The 18,825-nt window shown below is 46.7% G+C and overlaps 1 protein-coding gene across 1 annotated transcript in view; it reads right to left on the bottom strand.

The window, feature by feature from the left end:
• The window catches only part of LOC140394749 (melanin-concentrating hormone receptor 1-like), a 125,537-nt gene that overhangs the window by 22,480 nt on the left and 84,232 nt on the right, over positions 1-18,825 (bottom strand). The gene's annotated exons all lie outside the window — the stretch shown is intronic.

The raw sequence follows: 18,825 nt of genomic DNA, 5'->3' as shown, positions 1-18,825 counted from the left end.
CCAGCAAGGATCTAGCCATCTTCTCTTGACATTCAATGACATTACCGTTGCTGACTCCCCCACTATCAACATCCTTGGAGTTACCATTGACCAGAAACTGAACTGGACCAGCCATCTAAATACTGTGGCTACAAGAGCAGGTAAGAGGTTAGGGACCCTGCAGGGAGTAACTCACCTCCTGATTCCCCAAAGCCAGTCCACCATCTACAAGGCACAAGTTAGGAGTATGATGAAATACTCTCCACTTGCCTGGATGAGTGCAGCTCCAACAACACTCAGGAAGCTTGACACCACTCACCATCCTGATTTGGAAACATATCACCGTTTCTTCACTGTCGCTTAGTCAAAATTCTGGAACTATCGCCCTAACACCACTGTGGGTGTACATACACCACGGGGACTGCAGTGGTTCAAGAAGGCAAATCACTACTTTTCAAGGAAATTATGGATTGGCAACAAATGTTGGCCTAGCCAGTGACTCCCACATCCCTTGAATAATAAAACAAAATGCCTGTTCGATTCATCTCCCGTGTCTTATTTTACATTAGTAATTATAGAATCATAGAGTGCCGACAGTGCAGAAGGAGGCCAGTTGGGCCATCGGGTCTGCACTGACCCTCTGAAAGAGAACCCTCCCTCGCCAATCCCCATGCTATTCCGTTTGGTACATCCACCTAACCTGCACATCTTTGAACTGTGGGAGGAAACCGGAGCACCCGGAGGAAACCCAGGCAGACATGGGGAGAATGTGCAAACTGCATTTGGATAGTCACCTGAGGTCGGAATCGAAACCGGGACCCCGGTTTGACGAGCACAGCTTTATACCCATGTATTTCTCTGTAAATTGATGATGCCAGTAACCAGTAGAGGGCTGCACTATGCCCCTTCCCTACCTGCTGATCTTCTCCAATGGGTTGGTGGGACACTAGGCACCAAAATCAGGCCGCAGAGCTTTTTAAAATAACCAAATCAGGACACCTATCTTGGCTTTGCTCACTTTTTCTCTTAGATTTTTTAGTGTTGCTTTCGGGTTCAGGAGTAATACTTACACTTTGAGCACTGAATTGGACTATCTCTTGATCCACACTCAATCATTGTAAGGGAGCTGCATAAAAGGTTGTCTCCTCTGAAAATGTGCAGGTTTCAGCCTGCTAGAAAGTGCATTCTGAAAAAGATACTGTGAACTAATTCAGTGTTATCTATTTTCAAGTGTTTGTCTTCATCAATCCTTCCTTTTCTGCTTCTGCGTAATTGTTTTACTTGTAAATAACCTCTATTAGCCTTGGCCTGAATCTAAAGTCTGGAGTGTAATCTTCAGAGTAGGCAAGACAGCAGTCTCCAGTTGTCGCACAGTGCTCATTACCGCATAGAAAAAAGTGCCTTCACACCACACTGTTCAATTCAGAAGAGGCTCCATCTATATTCTTTCATGGGGTGTGAGTGTCGTTGGCTGGACCAGCATTTAGTGCCCATCCCTAATTGACCTTGAACTGAGTGTCTTGCTGGGCCGTTTTAGGGAGCAGTTAGGAGTCAACCATATTGCTGTGGATCTGGAGTCACATGTAGGTTAGACCAGGAAAGGACGGCAGATTTCTTTCCCTAAAGGACATTAGTGAACAGATCAGTTTTTAAAACAAGGATGATTGTTTCGTGGTCACCATTACTGAGGCTAGCTTTCAATTCCAGATTTATTAATTGAATTTAAATTCCACCAGCTGCCGTGGTGGGATTTAAACTCACATCCCCAGAGCGATAGCCTGGGCCTCTGATCACACTATGCCACCATTTGTCTACTCCGAGTACAGGTTAAACGATTGGCGGACGCCTGAGTGCTAGAAATCAGTTTATAGAATAGGTTCAAATAAATAATATTTTTTGATGCCCTCAGATTGCACTTTGGATCAGAAATCCATCGCCCGTTAATTGAAGTTCTTCCGATTCAGATTCAGCCTTTGTTAATTATCCATTTGGTTCACCCTTCTCATTGACGGATCAGCAGCTTGCCAACATTCTGGGAATTAAGTCAGTCTGTCACATTGTCCCGAGGTCAACTTCCAACCCAATATTTCTGCCATCTCTAAGGTCACCCTTTACCACCTTTATCACTTGAATTTTGCCCATGTCTCAGCTCTTCTATTGAAAGGCGCATCCATGACTTCCTTACCTCCAGCTTGATTATTCCAATGCACCCCTGGCTGGTTTCCCACATTCAACCCACTATAAACCTGAGGTCACCCAAAGCTCCACTGCCAGTGTCTTAACTCACAGCAAATCCCAGTTTCTTGTCACTTCTGTGTTCGCTGACCTATATTGGCTCCCAGTCAAGCAACATCTTGATTTTGAAATTCTCATCCTTGCCTTCCCCCATGGCCTTGTTCTCCCCCCCCCCCCCCCCCCCCCCCCCCCGCCGCCTGCCAGCCACCTTCAACTCCCCCATTCCTCCAAGAAGTTTGCACTCCTTGAATTATGACCTCTTGTGCATTCCCAATCATAATCGCTCCACCATTGGTGGCTATGCCTTCAGTTGCCCAGATCCCAAACTCTCACATTCCTTTCCTACGCCTCTTTGCCTCTCTACCTCATTTTCTGACTTTAAGACATGTCTTAAAGCCTAGCCCTTTGACCACTCTTTTGGTACCTGACCCACTATCTCCTTATGTGGCTGGGTGTTGTGTTAGAATTTATGATACACCTGTGCAGTACTTTGGAGCATTTCATTACATTAAAGGTGTTATATAATTATCAGTTATAGCTGTTGTACAGTGGATCATGCATTAATTGGCTTTGATTTGGCCCTAATTAATGGGCTGAGATTTCAACATTTTGTTTGGAGGAGGGCCAAGTTAGGCCTTTTCAATTTTCTCATCACACAGAGTGTGCTTTAAGGTGAGCTAGTCAATTGATGTGTAGCAGGATTCTCAATTTCAAGCACATACTGTTGGGCTTTTAACTAAATCTGGCTCATTACTCACAATTAAATCTAATATGGTCTGCTCCCTGGCTGGCTCCAGGACAGATTGTCACAGAAAACTATCCTAGACACACGCAAGGCTGTCACGACTTTTCTGACATGCTTTTCCCAATTCATATAAAAGTTAAAATCCTTATTAAAATTACTCCGCTGCTTTATTTCATCCTTTTGTGGCACATGGACATCACTGGCAATGCGCACCCCTAATTGTCTTTGAACAAAGTCACGTGATAGGACTTTCAGAGGGCAGTTACGAGTCAACCATATTGCTGTAGTCTGAAGGCAGATCGGTTAAGGGTGGCAAATTTCCTTCCCTCAAATCATTAACGAACCAGATGACTTTTTACAGCAATCGATGAAAGTTTCACAGCCACCATTAGTGAGACTAGCTTTTCAATTAATTAATTGAAAATATTACCAGCTCTGGTCGTGGGATTTGAACCCATGTCCCCAGAGCACCAGCCTAGGCCTCTGGATTACTAGTCCAGTGATACGTTATGCCACCATCTTTCTGCTCTGGGCACAGGTTAATGGTGTTGGGCAGGAGTCTGAGAGCTAGCAAGCAATTTGCAGAAAAGATTCAAATAAAGTAACATAAGTGGAGTTGAGGCTATAATCAGATCAGCCGTAAGTAAAGTATAGTTACCACAGTCCTAAGTGTCCATAGACCATTGACTGGTGGTGATTTAACCTGAGGATCACTGCTCCTCAGGCAGGGGGCACGTTTGAGAAGCTGGGTCCTTATGAAAACCTCAGCCATACAGGAAGAACCTGCGCTGTAGCCTCATTCTGCATCACAAACAGCTGCCCAGCCAATTAAGCTAAACCCACATACCTGCTACACATCTTTCCACGCTCCCAAGTGGCAAAAGTTTGGAAGGTGCTGTTGAAGGAGACTTGTTAAGTTGTTGCATTGCCTCACACAGAAGTACACACTGCTGCCGTAGTGCGTCTGTACAGAGGTAGTGACTGTTTGACTGGTGGATGGGGAGCCAGTCAAATGGGCTACTTTGCCCAGAATGGTTGTGGTGACTGTCCCTTTAAGGTTAAACACAGCAGAGTAAGGGTCACATGGTCTGGGTGCCCAATGGGGACTCAGAGCAGGGTATCACCCCAGGGTGTGGAGTTCGCTTTGTCAAGGACATGCAGGGAGCAAATTGTTGAGCAATTCCTGTTAATAGATCCTTTTTTTGTGTTCACTAATGTAATCTCTGAAAGATTATCTTTACATTTGGCAACAAAGATAAATTTTCCTGACACTGCCTCAGCCCCGACACCTGTGAATATCCTGTTTTCATGGAATTTTGAAAACAAGTTCTCACCAGAATGCCTCTCTTTGGGCGAATAGACTCCTTTGAGATATTGAGATATTGCCAGACTCTGAGTAATGAAGAATCGGAAAAGATGGACAATTACAAGATGCGTGAGCAATGGAGAGAACATAGCAAGACCCCTGGATCAGAATCCACAAGAAGGGTCAGCGAAGTACAGAAAAGTACCTGGAAACATTGTAGACTAGGCGGCGGTCCGGGATGATCAGTGGATTAAAGAAACTGAAAGACAGACTATTATGGGGCAGGGCTTAGAAACTCCAAAGTGTATTATGAAGTTCACCTGACCTACAACCTTTATGTTGAATTTGGCTAGGATGAGCTCAAAAGCCTTCACTGCAGGTGTGATTCATCAGACTTCTGAGACACTTTAATCAAAACAAGGTTTATTCTAAGAATGTAGTTAACATATATATAAACACAACAAGAATCAATTACAAACAGAAAGACACCACACAGCTACAGTAATCTATGTATATAACACTTAATAAACTCCCCCTTAACTGTTCCAATTCACTAACAAAATCCAATTGAACCAAAACCCTTTTTCAAAGGCGTTGCCCAGCACACTGAATTCCCATTTGACTGGGACTCTTCCTGTCCCTGAGATTCTAATCCAGTTCCAACCAGCAGTTTCAAACTCCTTCCGGAATATAACTATATCTTTAAAGCTACCAAGGCAGTTTGCCACAACCAATGTGCTTTTTACTAGAACAGCTTTTAAAATGAAAACAGGAAAAACACTTCCTCCTCCTTCTGCAGTCCAAAGCAGTCAAACCAAAACTGAAACCCCCTCTCACCTCACAGCCACAGCCCAATGTGCTACACGTCACATGATAAGAGACTAAACCTGTCTTAAAGGGACACTCACATGACACAGACGTAGAAAAACAAACCTGTAAAATTGGCTGGCAGGGTCAAAGTTTAAAAAATGAAATGTACAGAGCTATATCCAGGCGGATCCTGTTGGGATGGAGATCAACCTCTTCACTCTGTGCCCTGGCGTGGTGGGGGGACCTGTTGGAATTGTTAACTCTTGAGAAGGTTAAGTTTGAACTGAGGGGAAGGATGGAGGGTTTCTACAATTCATGGGAGATATTCATTATACATTTTCAAGAATTGGATAACATCAAACATTAGGGGGGGATTAAGAGGGTTGGGGGGAAGGGGACTGTCTGTGTTAATGGTGACTATGGGTGATTCTTTTTTGTTATTTGTTTATGTTAACATGCGGGCCAATACGTTTGCGAGTCTGGGAGCGCTGACGGAAAAATATGGGTTGCCCCAAGGGAATGCATTTCGGTATATGCAACTGAGGGCTTTTGCGAGGCAACAGGTGAGGGAATTCCCGCAGCTCCCGACGCAGGAGGTGCAGGATAGAGTGATCTCAGAGACATGGGTGGGGGATGGTAAGGTGTCAGACATATATAGGGAAATGAGGGACGAGGGGGAGATCATGGTAGATGAGCTGAAAGGGAAATGGGAAGAAGATCTGGGGGAGGAGATTGAGGAGGGGCTGTGGGCTGATGCCCTATGTAGGGTAAACTCATCGTCCTCGTGTGCCAGGCTAAGCCTGATACAATTTAAGGTGTTACACAGGGCGCATATGACTGGAGCACGGCTCAGTAAATTTTTTGGGGTAGAGGATAGGTGTGCGAGATGCTCGAGAAGCCCAGCGAATCACACCCACATGTTCTGGTCATGCCCGGCACTACAGGGGTTTTGGGTGGGGGTGGCAAAGGTGCTTTCGAAGGTGGTGGGGTCCGGGTCGAACCAAGCTGGGGGTTGGCTATATTTGGGGTTGCAGAAGAGCCGGGAGTGCAGGAGGCGAGAGAGGCTGATGTTTTGGCCTTTGCGTTCCTAGTAGCCCGGCGCAGGATATTGTTAATGTGGAAGGAAGCCAAACCCCCGGGTGTGGAGACCTGGATAAACGACATGGCGGGGTTTATAAAGCTAGAGCGGATTAAGTTCGTACTAAGGGGTTCGGCTCAAGGGTTCACCAGGCGGTGGCAACCGTTTGTCGACTACCTCACAGAAAGATAGAGGGAATGGAAAAGAAGAAGACAACAGCAGCAACCCGGGGGGGGGGGGGGGGGGGGGGGGGAGGAATCGGACGGACTCTCAGGGATGTTATTGTATATGTATAGGCACTTGTTTTAGGTAATGTATATTGGATTGTTAGATTGTATCTTTGGAGAGTATTTATTTTTGACAAGGCAGTTGCCATTTAGTTTGGTTTTTGTTTCTGTTCATATATTATTTATTTATTTGTTTAAAACTGGCCACTGTTATTTATATTGCTTTATTGTTGTTTAAAAGAAACACTACGTACTGTTATGTTTGGCCAAAAAATCTTGAATAAAATATATATTTTTTAAAAAACATGCGGGCCAATGTTTGCGGGTTTGGTGGGAGGCTGGGATTGTTGTTATTGATATGGGGATTGTACTCGTTACTGATTATTGTTTATTGTTGGTGGGTGTAAATTTGGGAGAAAATGTGAAAAAGGAGAATAAAAATCGGTTTATGGATTGAAAAAGATAATAAATAAATAAGACAAAGTTATTAAATTTTATTTTACTGTAAAGAGGGGGGAGTAGAGAGAACATAAAAGATTATTATATTCTGCGAATATTCAATATTCACCCCCTCCACGATCGATGCACAGTGGCAGCCCTGTGCACCAGCCACAAGGTGCACAGCAACCGCTCACCAAGGCTCCTTCAACAGCACCTTCCAAACCAGCAACCTCTACACCTAGAAGGAGAGGAACAACAGATCACTGAATCACAGGATTGTTACAGGCTCTCCAAATGAACAATTCCCTTACTTTCATACTTCTGTCTTTTCCCATTAAGCCCGTACATTCTTCCTTTTCAGATAACAGTCTAATTCCCTTGTGAATTCCTCTATTGAACCTGCCTCCACCGCACGCTCGGGCAGTTCATCCTAGACTTTAACCACTCACTGGATGAAAACTGCACAATTTAACCTGATGTTATCCAGTGTATCTGCCCACTGAGCAATAGAGGGAGCTGCTGCTTCACAATTAACAAAGCTGTTTGTATTGGGGACTGTAACGGAGGTTGGATTATTCCACCATCCATGACCATTGAGAAAATTACCTAATGTAAAGAAAGAGGGAATTTAACGCAACACTTTTCATGACATCAGACTATCCCAAAGCACCTTAGGCGTTGAAGTTGTTATGACATGCACGGGTCTCACGGGGTAGGGATGATCCACTATCAGTGGAGCTTGCAGAATATGAGCTCCCCTGATGAGCAGGCATGGCACCCTTAACACAGTTCATGTGCTTTCGTATAAATGGACAGCCAGGCACCGATGATAGAAGACCCAGTAGGGAACTACTGGAGCAGTACATAATAGTGAACTTGTTAAATAAATAGGTTTGTTTTTCTCTACAACTCCTTTCATTACCCCTTACAAAAGAAGTGCAGTCACCATTATAATGCAGAAAATCTACAGTCAATTAGTACCTGGCAAGTTCCGACAAACAGCAGAGTAATAATAACAAATAGTCTGTTTTAGGGATGTTTGTTGAGGGCTCCATATTGACGAGGACAGCAGGGAGAACTCTAGTGTTCTTCAAATGGGATCTTCCACATGCACTTGAGAATGCGGATAAGATCTTGATACATGTCAGCTGCAAAACAGCAGCTCACAAAAACAAAACAGAACTAAAAATTGCTTATTGTCACAAGTAAGCTTCAAATGAAGTTACTGTGAAAAGCCCCTAGTCGCCACATTCCGGCGCCTGTTCGGGGAGGCTGTTACGGGAAGCTCGGCAGCGTAGTATCATAGAATCATATCATAGAATGCCTACAGTGGAGAAGGAGGCCATTCGGCCCATCGAGTCTGCACCGGCCCTCTGAAAGAGCACCTTATCCCATAATCCTGTAACCCATCCAACCTCTGGACACTAAGGGGCAATTTAGCATGGCCAATCCACCTAACCTGCATGTCTTTGGACTCCCTCAGTTCCGCATTGGCTTGTCGGTCTGGATAATGTGTTCAAGTCTCTTTATGGGGAGCTTCAACCTATAACCTTTTGACTCCCTGTTACAAATAGAGCCATGCTGACACAGAGTTAATCGTGAGCTTTCTCTCGTGCTGTGATAGATGAGATAGTCCTGTCTCCATCTCTTCCTCTAGCTTAGTTGTACTCTCCAAATCCCACTATTGGTGATCCGTGAGGAGATAAATACAAAGTTTAGATTTTTACAGCTCAAGAGGAGAAACGAGAGAAGTAGGAACACGGAAAGATTGCCACGTCTGAACACAGCTTCTAGATTTTAGCAACATTCATATATTTAAAGAAAATAATGAGCTGCATTTATAGAGCACCTTTCGCAATCTCAGAACATCCCAAATCTCTTTGCGGCCAATTAAGTACTTTGACTGATTGATATTTATTGTCACGTGTACTGAAGTACAGTGAAAAGTATTTTTCAGCGGCCAAGGGGACGTACAAAATACGTACTTAGTAGACAAAAAGAATAATGGCCAGAATACATTAATAAGAGATAAAAGAAAAGGGTCTGGTTAAGAGAGTTCGGAGAGACCTGCCATCCTCCGGCGCCATCTTGACATTTTACTTCCGAAGTGCAGCCACTGTTGTAATTTTAGTACGACAGGTAAATGATTACCGACTGAAAGACTCACATCTAGAGTTTGGGTGGGTTTTTCTGGGCCCTCCCACGAGCAGGATATTCCGGTCCCGCCAAATCCGACAGGGATTTCCAATGGATCGCTGCATCCACCATGGGAAACCCACCTCGGCAGGGCCAGGAGATCTCGCCGTTTGTTTCATTTTAACAGCAACTAACTAAAACTACTGTGTTTACAGCATCTTCCTTTCAATCTTAAAGCTCTCAGTTCCGCAACATCAACAGAGCAGACCTGAACCGTGGCCACTTTTATGAGAGTTGCTCCGTGAAGAACCTTTGAGTGGAGTACCATCTAGTGGCTGAATACTGAGCAGCAGAACGGAGCAAGACCAACAGATTATCACATGCCAACAACAGTCTCCAAAACAGCAATAGTAATCCTTTGCTTGGCTATTACAGACGCAAAAGAAAAGCTCAGCATGTCTGACAGCACCCGTGGAGAGAGGGACATAGCTAATGTTTCAAGTCCGTGTGACAGTTCTTCAGCTCTGGCCGGGACTTTCCCCCAGGAATCCTGACGTTCAACATCGGGAACTCCATTATAATAAATTTACATATCACTATCAGGCCTGATCATTTCCCTCACACTGCCTGTTGAATGTAATGATGAATTAAACATCAGTCACCTGTTGAATGTAATAATGATCCCATCCGCGGAGAGGACACCAGAGCTGATCGTCTCCCTGGAAGCTGAGAAAGCCTTCGATTGAGTAAAATGGAGGTACCGCATGGAGTTGCTTGAACGGTTTGGATTTGGAGCTGGGTTCACCGCGTGGGTGAAGCTCCTGTACAGCACTCCCATGGCAAGCGTGCAGGCAATGGTCACCAGCTCTGGGTACTTTCAGCTGCACAGGGGAACGGGGCAGTGGTGCCCATTACCCCGCTCCTGTTCACACTGGCAATCAAGCCACTGGCCTTCGCTTTTAGATTGGCAGAGTGGTGGATGGGCATTCGGAGAGGGGATGACCTGCTCCTCTACCTGGCTAGCATGGGAAAGATAACGGAACTCCTTAAAGAGTTCAGTGCCTTCTCAGATTACAACTCAACCTGGGGAAGAGCAAAATCTTCCTGGTGAACTCCCAAGGGGGAAGAGTGGAACTGGAGGAACTACCATTTAAGATGACCCAAACCAAGTTCAGGTACCTGGGGATACAGGTAGCTCACAACTGGATGAGGCTCCACAAGTGGAACCGCTCCAGCCTGGTGGAGGAGGTGAAGAGGGACCTGCAAAGGTGAGACACACTTCCGCTCTCGCTAGCGGGAAGGGTACAGATTATTGAAATAAACGTGTTGCCCAGGTTCTTCTTCACATGCAGATCGCTCCCAATCTACATACCCAAATCCTTCTTCACCAGGATTGATAAGCTAATCATGGCCTTTGTCTGGGGGGGGGGGAGGAAGTCCCTAAGGTATGAACAGCCATCTTGCAGAGAGGGCAACATGTGGGATGCCTGGCCCTGCTAAACCTCCTATTCTACCACTGCGTTAGGGGATGTCTCCCCGGGCACTGGCAATCATCTGACATCCGGCCCCCCCACACATACCCTAGAAGCAGGTTGGCAGTAACCACATCAATAATAATTAATAATAATCTTTATTAGTGTCATCAGTAGGCTTACATTAACATTGCAATGAAGCCTTCTCCGAGGCAGTGTCCAAGGTTGTGGGGTGAGGGTAAAGCCATGCCCAATAGTGGCAGTCTTCGGGGTATCGGAGCAGCCAGAGCTGCACATGGGGAAGGGGCCAACGCCCTCGCTTTCACTTCCCTAATCGCACGCCGGAGAATCCTGCTCGGCTGGCGATCGGCAGCACCACCCACAGCTGCAGACTGGCTCGCTGACCTCTCGGAATTTCTCCACCTGGAGAAGATTAAGTACGCCATCCGAGGGTCAGAGGAAGGCTTCCTGGATACTTGGGGGCAGTTTGTCGGTTTGTTCCAAAACCTGTTTGAGGCCAGCAACGAAGAGTAACCTAATAAGAATTTTTTTTTAAAAACGCCAAGATAGATGAGGTGCCAAAAGACTGCGCAACCCACGGGGTGCGGGGGCGGAAGGAAGGTGGGGAAACCACGAGAGATGAGGGGGGGGGGGGGGCTACCCCCCTTTTTATTTTTTCCATTCTGTCCGGAAATTTTTTAAAAAGCACAGCCGAAGCCGGGGGGGGGGGGGGGGGGGGGGGCGGTGGGGCGGGCGGAGGGACAATGGGGGGGAGGAACCATAGACCGACCCAGAAAAATGCACTTAGGGTCAGTTAAACAAAGGACAAACTAAACCTCTCTGTATAATAAAGGAAATTAGCATGGGCGAGAAAAATGTGACGTGTATATATACAACTGCTCATAAATATGGGAAATGCCAATAAAAAGATTTTTTTTTTAAAACAAAAAAAAACATTGCAATGAAGTCTCCCTCGCGGGGAGAGTGCAGACGATCAAAATAAACGTGCTGCCCAGGTACCTCTTCCTATCCATCCTGATCTATAACCCCAAGGCCTTTTTCAACTCACTAAAAAACACTCCAGCAGCCCAGTGGTGGTAGCCACCCTCCAGACCTGGAACCAGTTCCGGCAACAGTTCGGCCTGACCAAAATGTCTGACAAAGCCCCCATTGCAACAACCATAGGTTTGCGCCAACACTCACGGACGCCACCTTTAAAAGATGGAGACAGGACGGGGGGACACTAACAGTCAGGGACCTATACACTGACGGCAGGGTCACAACACTGGACGAACAGACAGAGAGATTCCAGCTAGCTAAGGGCAACAAACTCAGATACCTACAGCTTAAAAACTTCCTACGGAAGGAGGCAGGGATGTACCCGCGACCACCGCGACAGATGCTACTAGAAGAACTACTGGACGCAAACATTCTAGGTAGAGGAAACTGTAGCGACATATACGAACGACTGATAGAGAGGGCCGATACTGTACTGGACACAACGAGGAGGAAATGGGAGGAAGACTTGGCGCTCGAAATAGAGTGGGAACTCTGGAGTGAAGCACTACATAGGGTCAACTCCACCTCCACGTTCGCAAAACTCAACCTAACGCAATTAAAGGTGGTACAAAGAGCCCACTTAACAAGAACCCGAATGAGCAGGTTCTTCCCGGAGGTAGAAGACAGATGTGAATGGTGTCAAGGAGGCCCGGCCAACCACACCCACATGTTTTGATCTTGCCCCAGACTTGCTGGGTACTGGACAGCCTTCTTCAAGGCAATGTGCAAAGTGGTGGGGATGAGGGCGGAACCGTTCCCGAAGGTACGGTCTTCAGGGTATCAGACCAGCCAGATCTCTTCAAGGGAGGAGGGCTGACGGCCTTGCCTTTGCCTCCCTGATCGCCCGCCATAGAATGCTGCTCGGCTAGCGGTCAGCAGGAACAGCTAAAGCTGCAGACTGACTGTCCGACCTATCAGAGTCTCTCCAAATGGAGAAAATCAAATTCGCCATCCGGGGGTCGGAAATGGTGTCCTCAGAACATGGGAGCCATTCACCCAACTCTTCTGGGACATGTTTGTGGCCAGCGAACAAACACATTAATAAACAAGTATCCAAGAGCCTGGGGAAAGTAGCCAAGGCATGAGAGAAGAGAGGGAAGGGATGGGGCACCAGTGCAAGAGGGAGTAGCAAAACACATCTGAAAATAAAGGGGAGCAGCAGAGAAGAAGGGGGCAGGAGGGGAGGGGAGGGGGGGAAAGGGGGGAGGGAAGGAGGGGAGAGGGGTACAGGGAGGCAGGAAGCACGAGGGGAGGAGACCAACAGAGGGAGCCAGAGGGGAGGAAAGAGGAGGGAACACAAACAGGAAACGACAATAACCACAACAAGCACAGCGAGGAAAAAGAGAGAAAGGAAGAACAGGAAGAAGGAATGACAGACGGTCGAAGCGGCGGCAAATGGACAAAAACAAAAAAGAAAACCGACCAAAAGATGCAAGTGATATCAGGGGCACCACCCAGGTACCCCTCTCACCCGGTTTTGTTTTGCTTGTTTTGTGCTTTTAAAAAAACGAAAAAGAAGGGGGGTGAGAAAGCCCCCCACCCCCTAATGTGTAATGAAATGTTCTCTTTTTTGCTACTCTGTATGTACACTTCCCCTGGTTTTATTTTCCCACCCTTTGGTTTTTCAGTTTTGCATTTTTTTAAAAAATCTCTTTTCGGTTTCTCTGTGTGTACATCTGTAAATATACCATGTATAAAACACAATAAAAACATTTATTAAAAACACATCACAATGAAGTTACATCGCTGCCTATCGTTGTGTCATAAGCAAACTTGAATATAAATGTGGCTTTCTAACCCCTCATCTAAATCGGTGGTAAGTACCGTGAGGTAGATGAGGCCCCAGCATAGATTCCTTTTGCAGGTCGCTAATCTCATTTTGTTAATTAGACTACCAGCCCATTATCCCTACTCTCTGTCCTGTGCTGCTAATCAAGTCAATAATCTGTCCATGATTCCATATACTTCAATGTTAACTAACATTCCTTACGAGGGACTTTGTCAATGTCCAAATGCAGCACGACCTGGACAATATCCAGACCTGGGCTGACATGTGGCAAGTGACATTCATGCCACACAAGTGCCAGGCAATGACCATCTCCAACATGAGAGAGTCTTACCATCAGCCCTTGATATTCAATGTCATTACCATCACTGAATCCTCCATTATCATCCTGGGGGTTACCATTCATCAGAAATTTAACTGGATTAGCTACATAAATACAGAGGCTACAAGAGCAGGCCGGAGACTAGAAATTCAGCAGAGGTGAATTCACCTCCTGACTCCCCAAAACACTATCTACAAGGGACAAGTCAGGAGTGTGATGGAATACTCTCCACTTGCACCGAGTAAGAATAAAGAACTTTGGTTTATTTAGTTACCTTATCTGCAACTCCTGGTAGATCTCTACTGGGTCTCTCCACAGTCGATGCCTTACTGGACGACCTTTAATACATAGCTGAATGGAGTTCCCCCGCCCCTCAGTGGAAGAGCTCGTACTCCGCAAGAACCACAGGGAAGATAATCATTCCCACCCTTTAATTCCCGTGTGAGATATGACAGCCTAGACGCGTGCAGCTCCAATAACACTCAAGAAGCACAGCACTATCCAGGACAAAGCAGCCTGCTTGATTGGCATCCCTTTCACAAACATTCACTCTCTCAAATACCAACACACAGCAGCCATATGTACCATCTACAATATGCACTGCAGGAACTCACCAAGACCCCATGGACAACACCTTCCAAACCAATGACCATTACCATCGAGGACAAGGGTAGCAGATACCTTGAAACACCATCACTTGAAAGTTCCCTATCAAGCCACTCACCACCCCGACTTAGAAAAATATCGCCGTTCCTTCACTGTACCTGGGTCAAAATCCTGGAACTCCCTCCCTAATAGCACAGTTTGTGTACCTACACCACAAGGCTGCAGCGGTTCGAGAAGGCAGCTCACCACCAGCTTCTCAAGGGCAACTAGGGATGGGAAATAAATGCCAGCCTAACCAGGGACGCCCACATCTCGTGAACGAACGTTTAAAAAAAAACATAACAATTTATACAACGGGCTAAATCAGCACCCTTTCTCCCAGAAGGTGAATTATTGTGATTGTTTGAAATTTAGCATTCTTGCATTTGTCCTGATGAAAGATGTAAGATGAAAAAAATTGTCAACATAGTTCTTTTGTCAGCAATATTCGAGTTCTGTATCAGAATCACAAACAAAGTTACTTCATCTCTGATTTCAATCTCATTCAAGGTGACACTGGGAATTAGAGGGTTAAATTATAAATACAGATTGCATGAATTTGGCTCGTAAGGATGTCCTTAAGTATAGGACATTGAGGATTGAGCTGATTGAGGGATATTTGAAACTCTCTTTCCCAAAGTGCAATGGATCCTGGAGGACAACTGGAGCTTTTGGGACCGAGATCAATAGAATCTTTTTTGACAACTATGCAGCAGAAAAGGCAGGTGAATCAGTTGAGTTTAAAATGTTTTTCCTCAATCCTCCACAAGATGTCAGTAAGGTTCCTGAGCAAGTGAATTAAGTAATGAAGGAAGCACTTCACCCTCATGCCATTTAGAATTCACTCTTCGTTACAGAACCAAGAAAGACTAACGAACAGACTCCCTCATCTATATTATCGAACCCTTGGAGGACTGTTATCCCACATGGAAAAAGAATGTTGGGATGGCTGATGTGATGACTCATTGAACAGCGCCAGGGCCCCAGTTTCGATTCCAGCCTTGGGTGACTGTGTGGAGTTTGCACTTTCGCCCCGTGTCAGCGTGGATTTCCTCTGGGTGCTCCTGTTTCCTCTCACAGTCAAAAGATGTGCAGGTTAGGGGGATTGGCCATGCTAAATTGCCCCTTAGTGTCCAGAGATTAGTTGGGGTTGCAGGGATAGGGTGGGGGGTGGGCCTAGGTAGAGTGCTCTTTCGAGGGTCGGTGCAGACTTGATGGGCTGAATGGCCTCCTTCTGCCCTGTAAGGATTCTATGATTCTCTCCCAGTGAGCTTTTGCGCTCCTGTATTCCACATCCTACTGCGATGGTGGCTGCCCTTTGAACACTTCGAGGACCAACTGCATCACAATACACTGTTGAAGGAACCTGGATACAAATGGGCTACGTACACACACACACAAACACACTCACTCCTGTGGTGTTGGGTGTTCTGACACACAGATGAGCCAACACAGTTGCATATGGTACAACGCTTCTTTATTTAAACTCACTATTTACAGTTTGGTCTTTGCACTCTGCACGTGGGGGGCTCCCTGCTTGTGGTGTTTCAACAGCTTGTTCTTGTTCCCTTCTCCCCAGACCTACTGACCACCAGGTGTCGTGCTCGTGCTTTTTATGTGGTTGGTGTTCTTGTCTGTGATTGGTTGTGGTGTTGTGTACTCTGATTTGCCTGTTAGTGTGTCCATCATGATGTGTGTGTTTGAATATCATGACATCCCCCCTTTTTACAAAGATATGTGCCTATGTGGTATTAAATATGATCGTGACGTGAGTGCATCTAAGAGTGTGTGCGTGCCGTGTGCAGCATGTGTCTATGACGGAACTATGTACATGGGGCGATGTCGAGTGCGTCAAATGAATCCAGTTGTACCATAACATAACAGAAATACGAACGAGAGAAGAAGAAAAAAAAAAACTTGAACAGTTGTCCAGTCAGACGACCTCTGGAACAATAAACAACAACAGGTTATCATGTAAAATTGTGCAACTTATTAAACATATGAACTGTATTATAAGTCCATTCTAATGGGTTTGCGACGAATTCGGGTTGACCGTCAGGGTGGCACACCACTCATCGGCTGGATTGATGGCATTGACCTTGTTGACATCAATGACGGCAACTCGGAAGGCATCCTGGTCATCTGCATCACTTAACTGGAAGTCTTGATGCGTGGGCTGGACGGTCCTGACTCGTGTGCGAGGTTGTCGAGGATGCGCCGGATCCATGGGTTGAGCCGCACGACAGCGGGCTGCGTAGTGGCCCATCATGGCACATCTGTTGCACTGTCGGTTTTTTGCAGGACATTGCCCTTTTAAGTGTAGACCTCCACAATTGCTGCACGTGATGACGTCACGGCGTTCGTTGCGCCACTGCGCATGCGCAGTGCGATCTTGCGGTGGGCGCGCCTGCGCAGTGCGTCCCTCGTTGTGGCCGTTATTTTTGGCGCGCACCTGCGCGGGAGACCGCGAAAAGCGCGGGAAGCGGCCGCTGTCGTCCGGGCCGTGGGGCGGGAAGAAATCGACGGCCTGGATGCGTTCGACGTCGTGGGCGGCCTGGCTTGCCGATTCGACGGCTGGGGACCCCCTCCGTGCCAACTCGGACGCCTGAAATCGGGCAAAACGGCAGGTAGCATTTTCATGGAGGACACAGGCTTCCACAGCAGACGCTAAGGTGAGGCTTTTCATTTTAAGAAGCTGCTGGCGTAGGCCACTAGAGGCAACGCCAAAAACAATCTGGTCCCTGATCATGGACTCTGTAGTGGTGCCGTAACCGCAGGACTGCGCTAGAATCCGGAGGTGCGTCAAAAAGGGTTGAAAAAGCTCCTCCTTACCTTGCAGGCGTTGCTGAAAGATGTATCTTTCGAAACTTTCGTTTACTTCAGCTTGAAAGTGCTGGTCCAGTTTGAGGATGACCGTGTCATATTTGGCCTGGTTTTCGCCTTCCTCGAACACCAGTGAGCTAAAGACATCGGTTGGGTACGGGCCTGCGTAGAAGAGGAGCATTGCAATCTTCGAATCATCCGAGACATTCTGTTTTTCGGTGGCACGGATGTACAGGTCAAATCGCTGCCTGTAGAGCTTCCAGTTGGTGCCTAGGTTCCCCGTGACTTGCATCGGCTGCGGTCCGTCGGTGTGGTCCATGTCCAGAATGGCAGGTTAGTAGGCAGGTATCGATCCACTCCTGTACCATGTGGTGTTGGGTGTTCTGACACACAGATGAGCCAACACAGTTGCATATGGTACAACGCTTCTTTATTTAAACTCACTATTTACAGTTTGGTCTTTGCACTCTGCACGTGGGGGGCTCCCTGCTTGTGGTGTTTCAACAGCTTGTTCTTGTTCCCTTCTCCCCAGACCTACTGACCACCAGGTGTCGTGCTCGTGCTTTTTATGTGGTTGGTGTTCTTGTCTGTGATTGGTTGTGGTGTTGTGTACTCTGATTTGCCTGTTAGTGTGTCCATCATGATGTGTGTGTTTGAATATCATGACAACTCCCACACAGTCAGTGTTTTGAATGGAGGAGGTGTAAGGTGGGGGGGGGGGGGCAGGGAAGACAAAGAATGGCAGGCATAGTTGGGTGAAGGAGGGGGCATGGTTGGATGATGGGGAGGATGGAGGCTAGAGAAAGGGGATGGGTGGTTGAAGTAGAGGGGGTGGGGTGACGGAGGGAGGCTGGGGAGATGGGGAGTGAAGGAGGCGGGATTGAGGTAGAGAGGGTAAAACATGTGCCAACCTGGACCCCCCCACCCTGTGATGGCACTTACAGGAAAACTCAAATTCAAGCCCCTCCCACATGACAGCTGTGAATATGTGTCTGTACCTGATTGGCTGTGAGTGACATGAATCAGAGAACCTGCATTTTGGGGGCCCCCTGACTTTGGGGGTCCCATGCTCAGGCATGGTGTGTTTCTTGGTAAATCCGCTCCTGTGCGGGAGACTAAAGCTAGGGAACATAGGTTTTTTAAAAAAGAGGACTTCCTTTTAAGACGAAGATGAGGAGAGACCTTTTCTCTCAATGGGTGGTTGGTGGTGTGGAACTCTCTTCCCCAGAATGTGGTAGAGGCTGGTTCTCTTGAGTTTACTCAAGGTAGAGTTAGACAGATCTTTGTTAGGTAAGGGGGCCAAGGGTTATTAGCGGCAGACAGGAAAGTGGAGCTAAGACCACAAGCAGATCAGTCATGATCTTACGGAATGACAGGGCAGGCTCGAAGGGCTGAATGGCCCACACCTGCTCCTACGTTCCTATTTCAAGGCAACATGTTTCATTAAGGTGCCACCTATCAGCCGAACAGTCAATGGGACCCTGCAGATCAGGTACATAAACATTCAACCTTCATCAAATTTAATAAGAAGTGCAAAGCATTGGAAATAAACTAAACTGGGTTTGAAAAAACAACTCAGGCTAACATATTCATGAGTGAATGCAGCAATGTGGGAGGTGCCTTCCCTCAGCTGGGTGTTAAGGATCCCTGTGATGAATGTAGGAATTTCAGATATATTGTATTATGTGTACTGGTGCAGCAAGGGTTAAACTCCTGGGTTAGTGTGTGACTGCTGCAGTCACCTTTTTAAGAATCCTGGTT

This window comes from Scyliorhinus torazame, chromosome 18 (genome assembly GCF_047496885.1).
Source record: "Scyliorhinus torazame isolate Kashiwa2021f chromosome 18, sScyTor2.1, whole genome shotgun sequence".
Lineage (NCBI taxonomy): Eukaryota > Metazoa > Chordata > Chondrichthyes > Carcharhiniformes > Scyliorhinidae > Scyliorhinus > Scyliorhinus torazame.
This window is presented reverse-complemented; position numbering and strand designations above follow the sequence as displayed.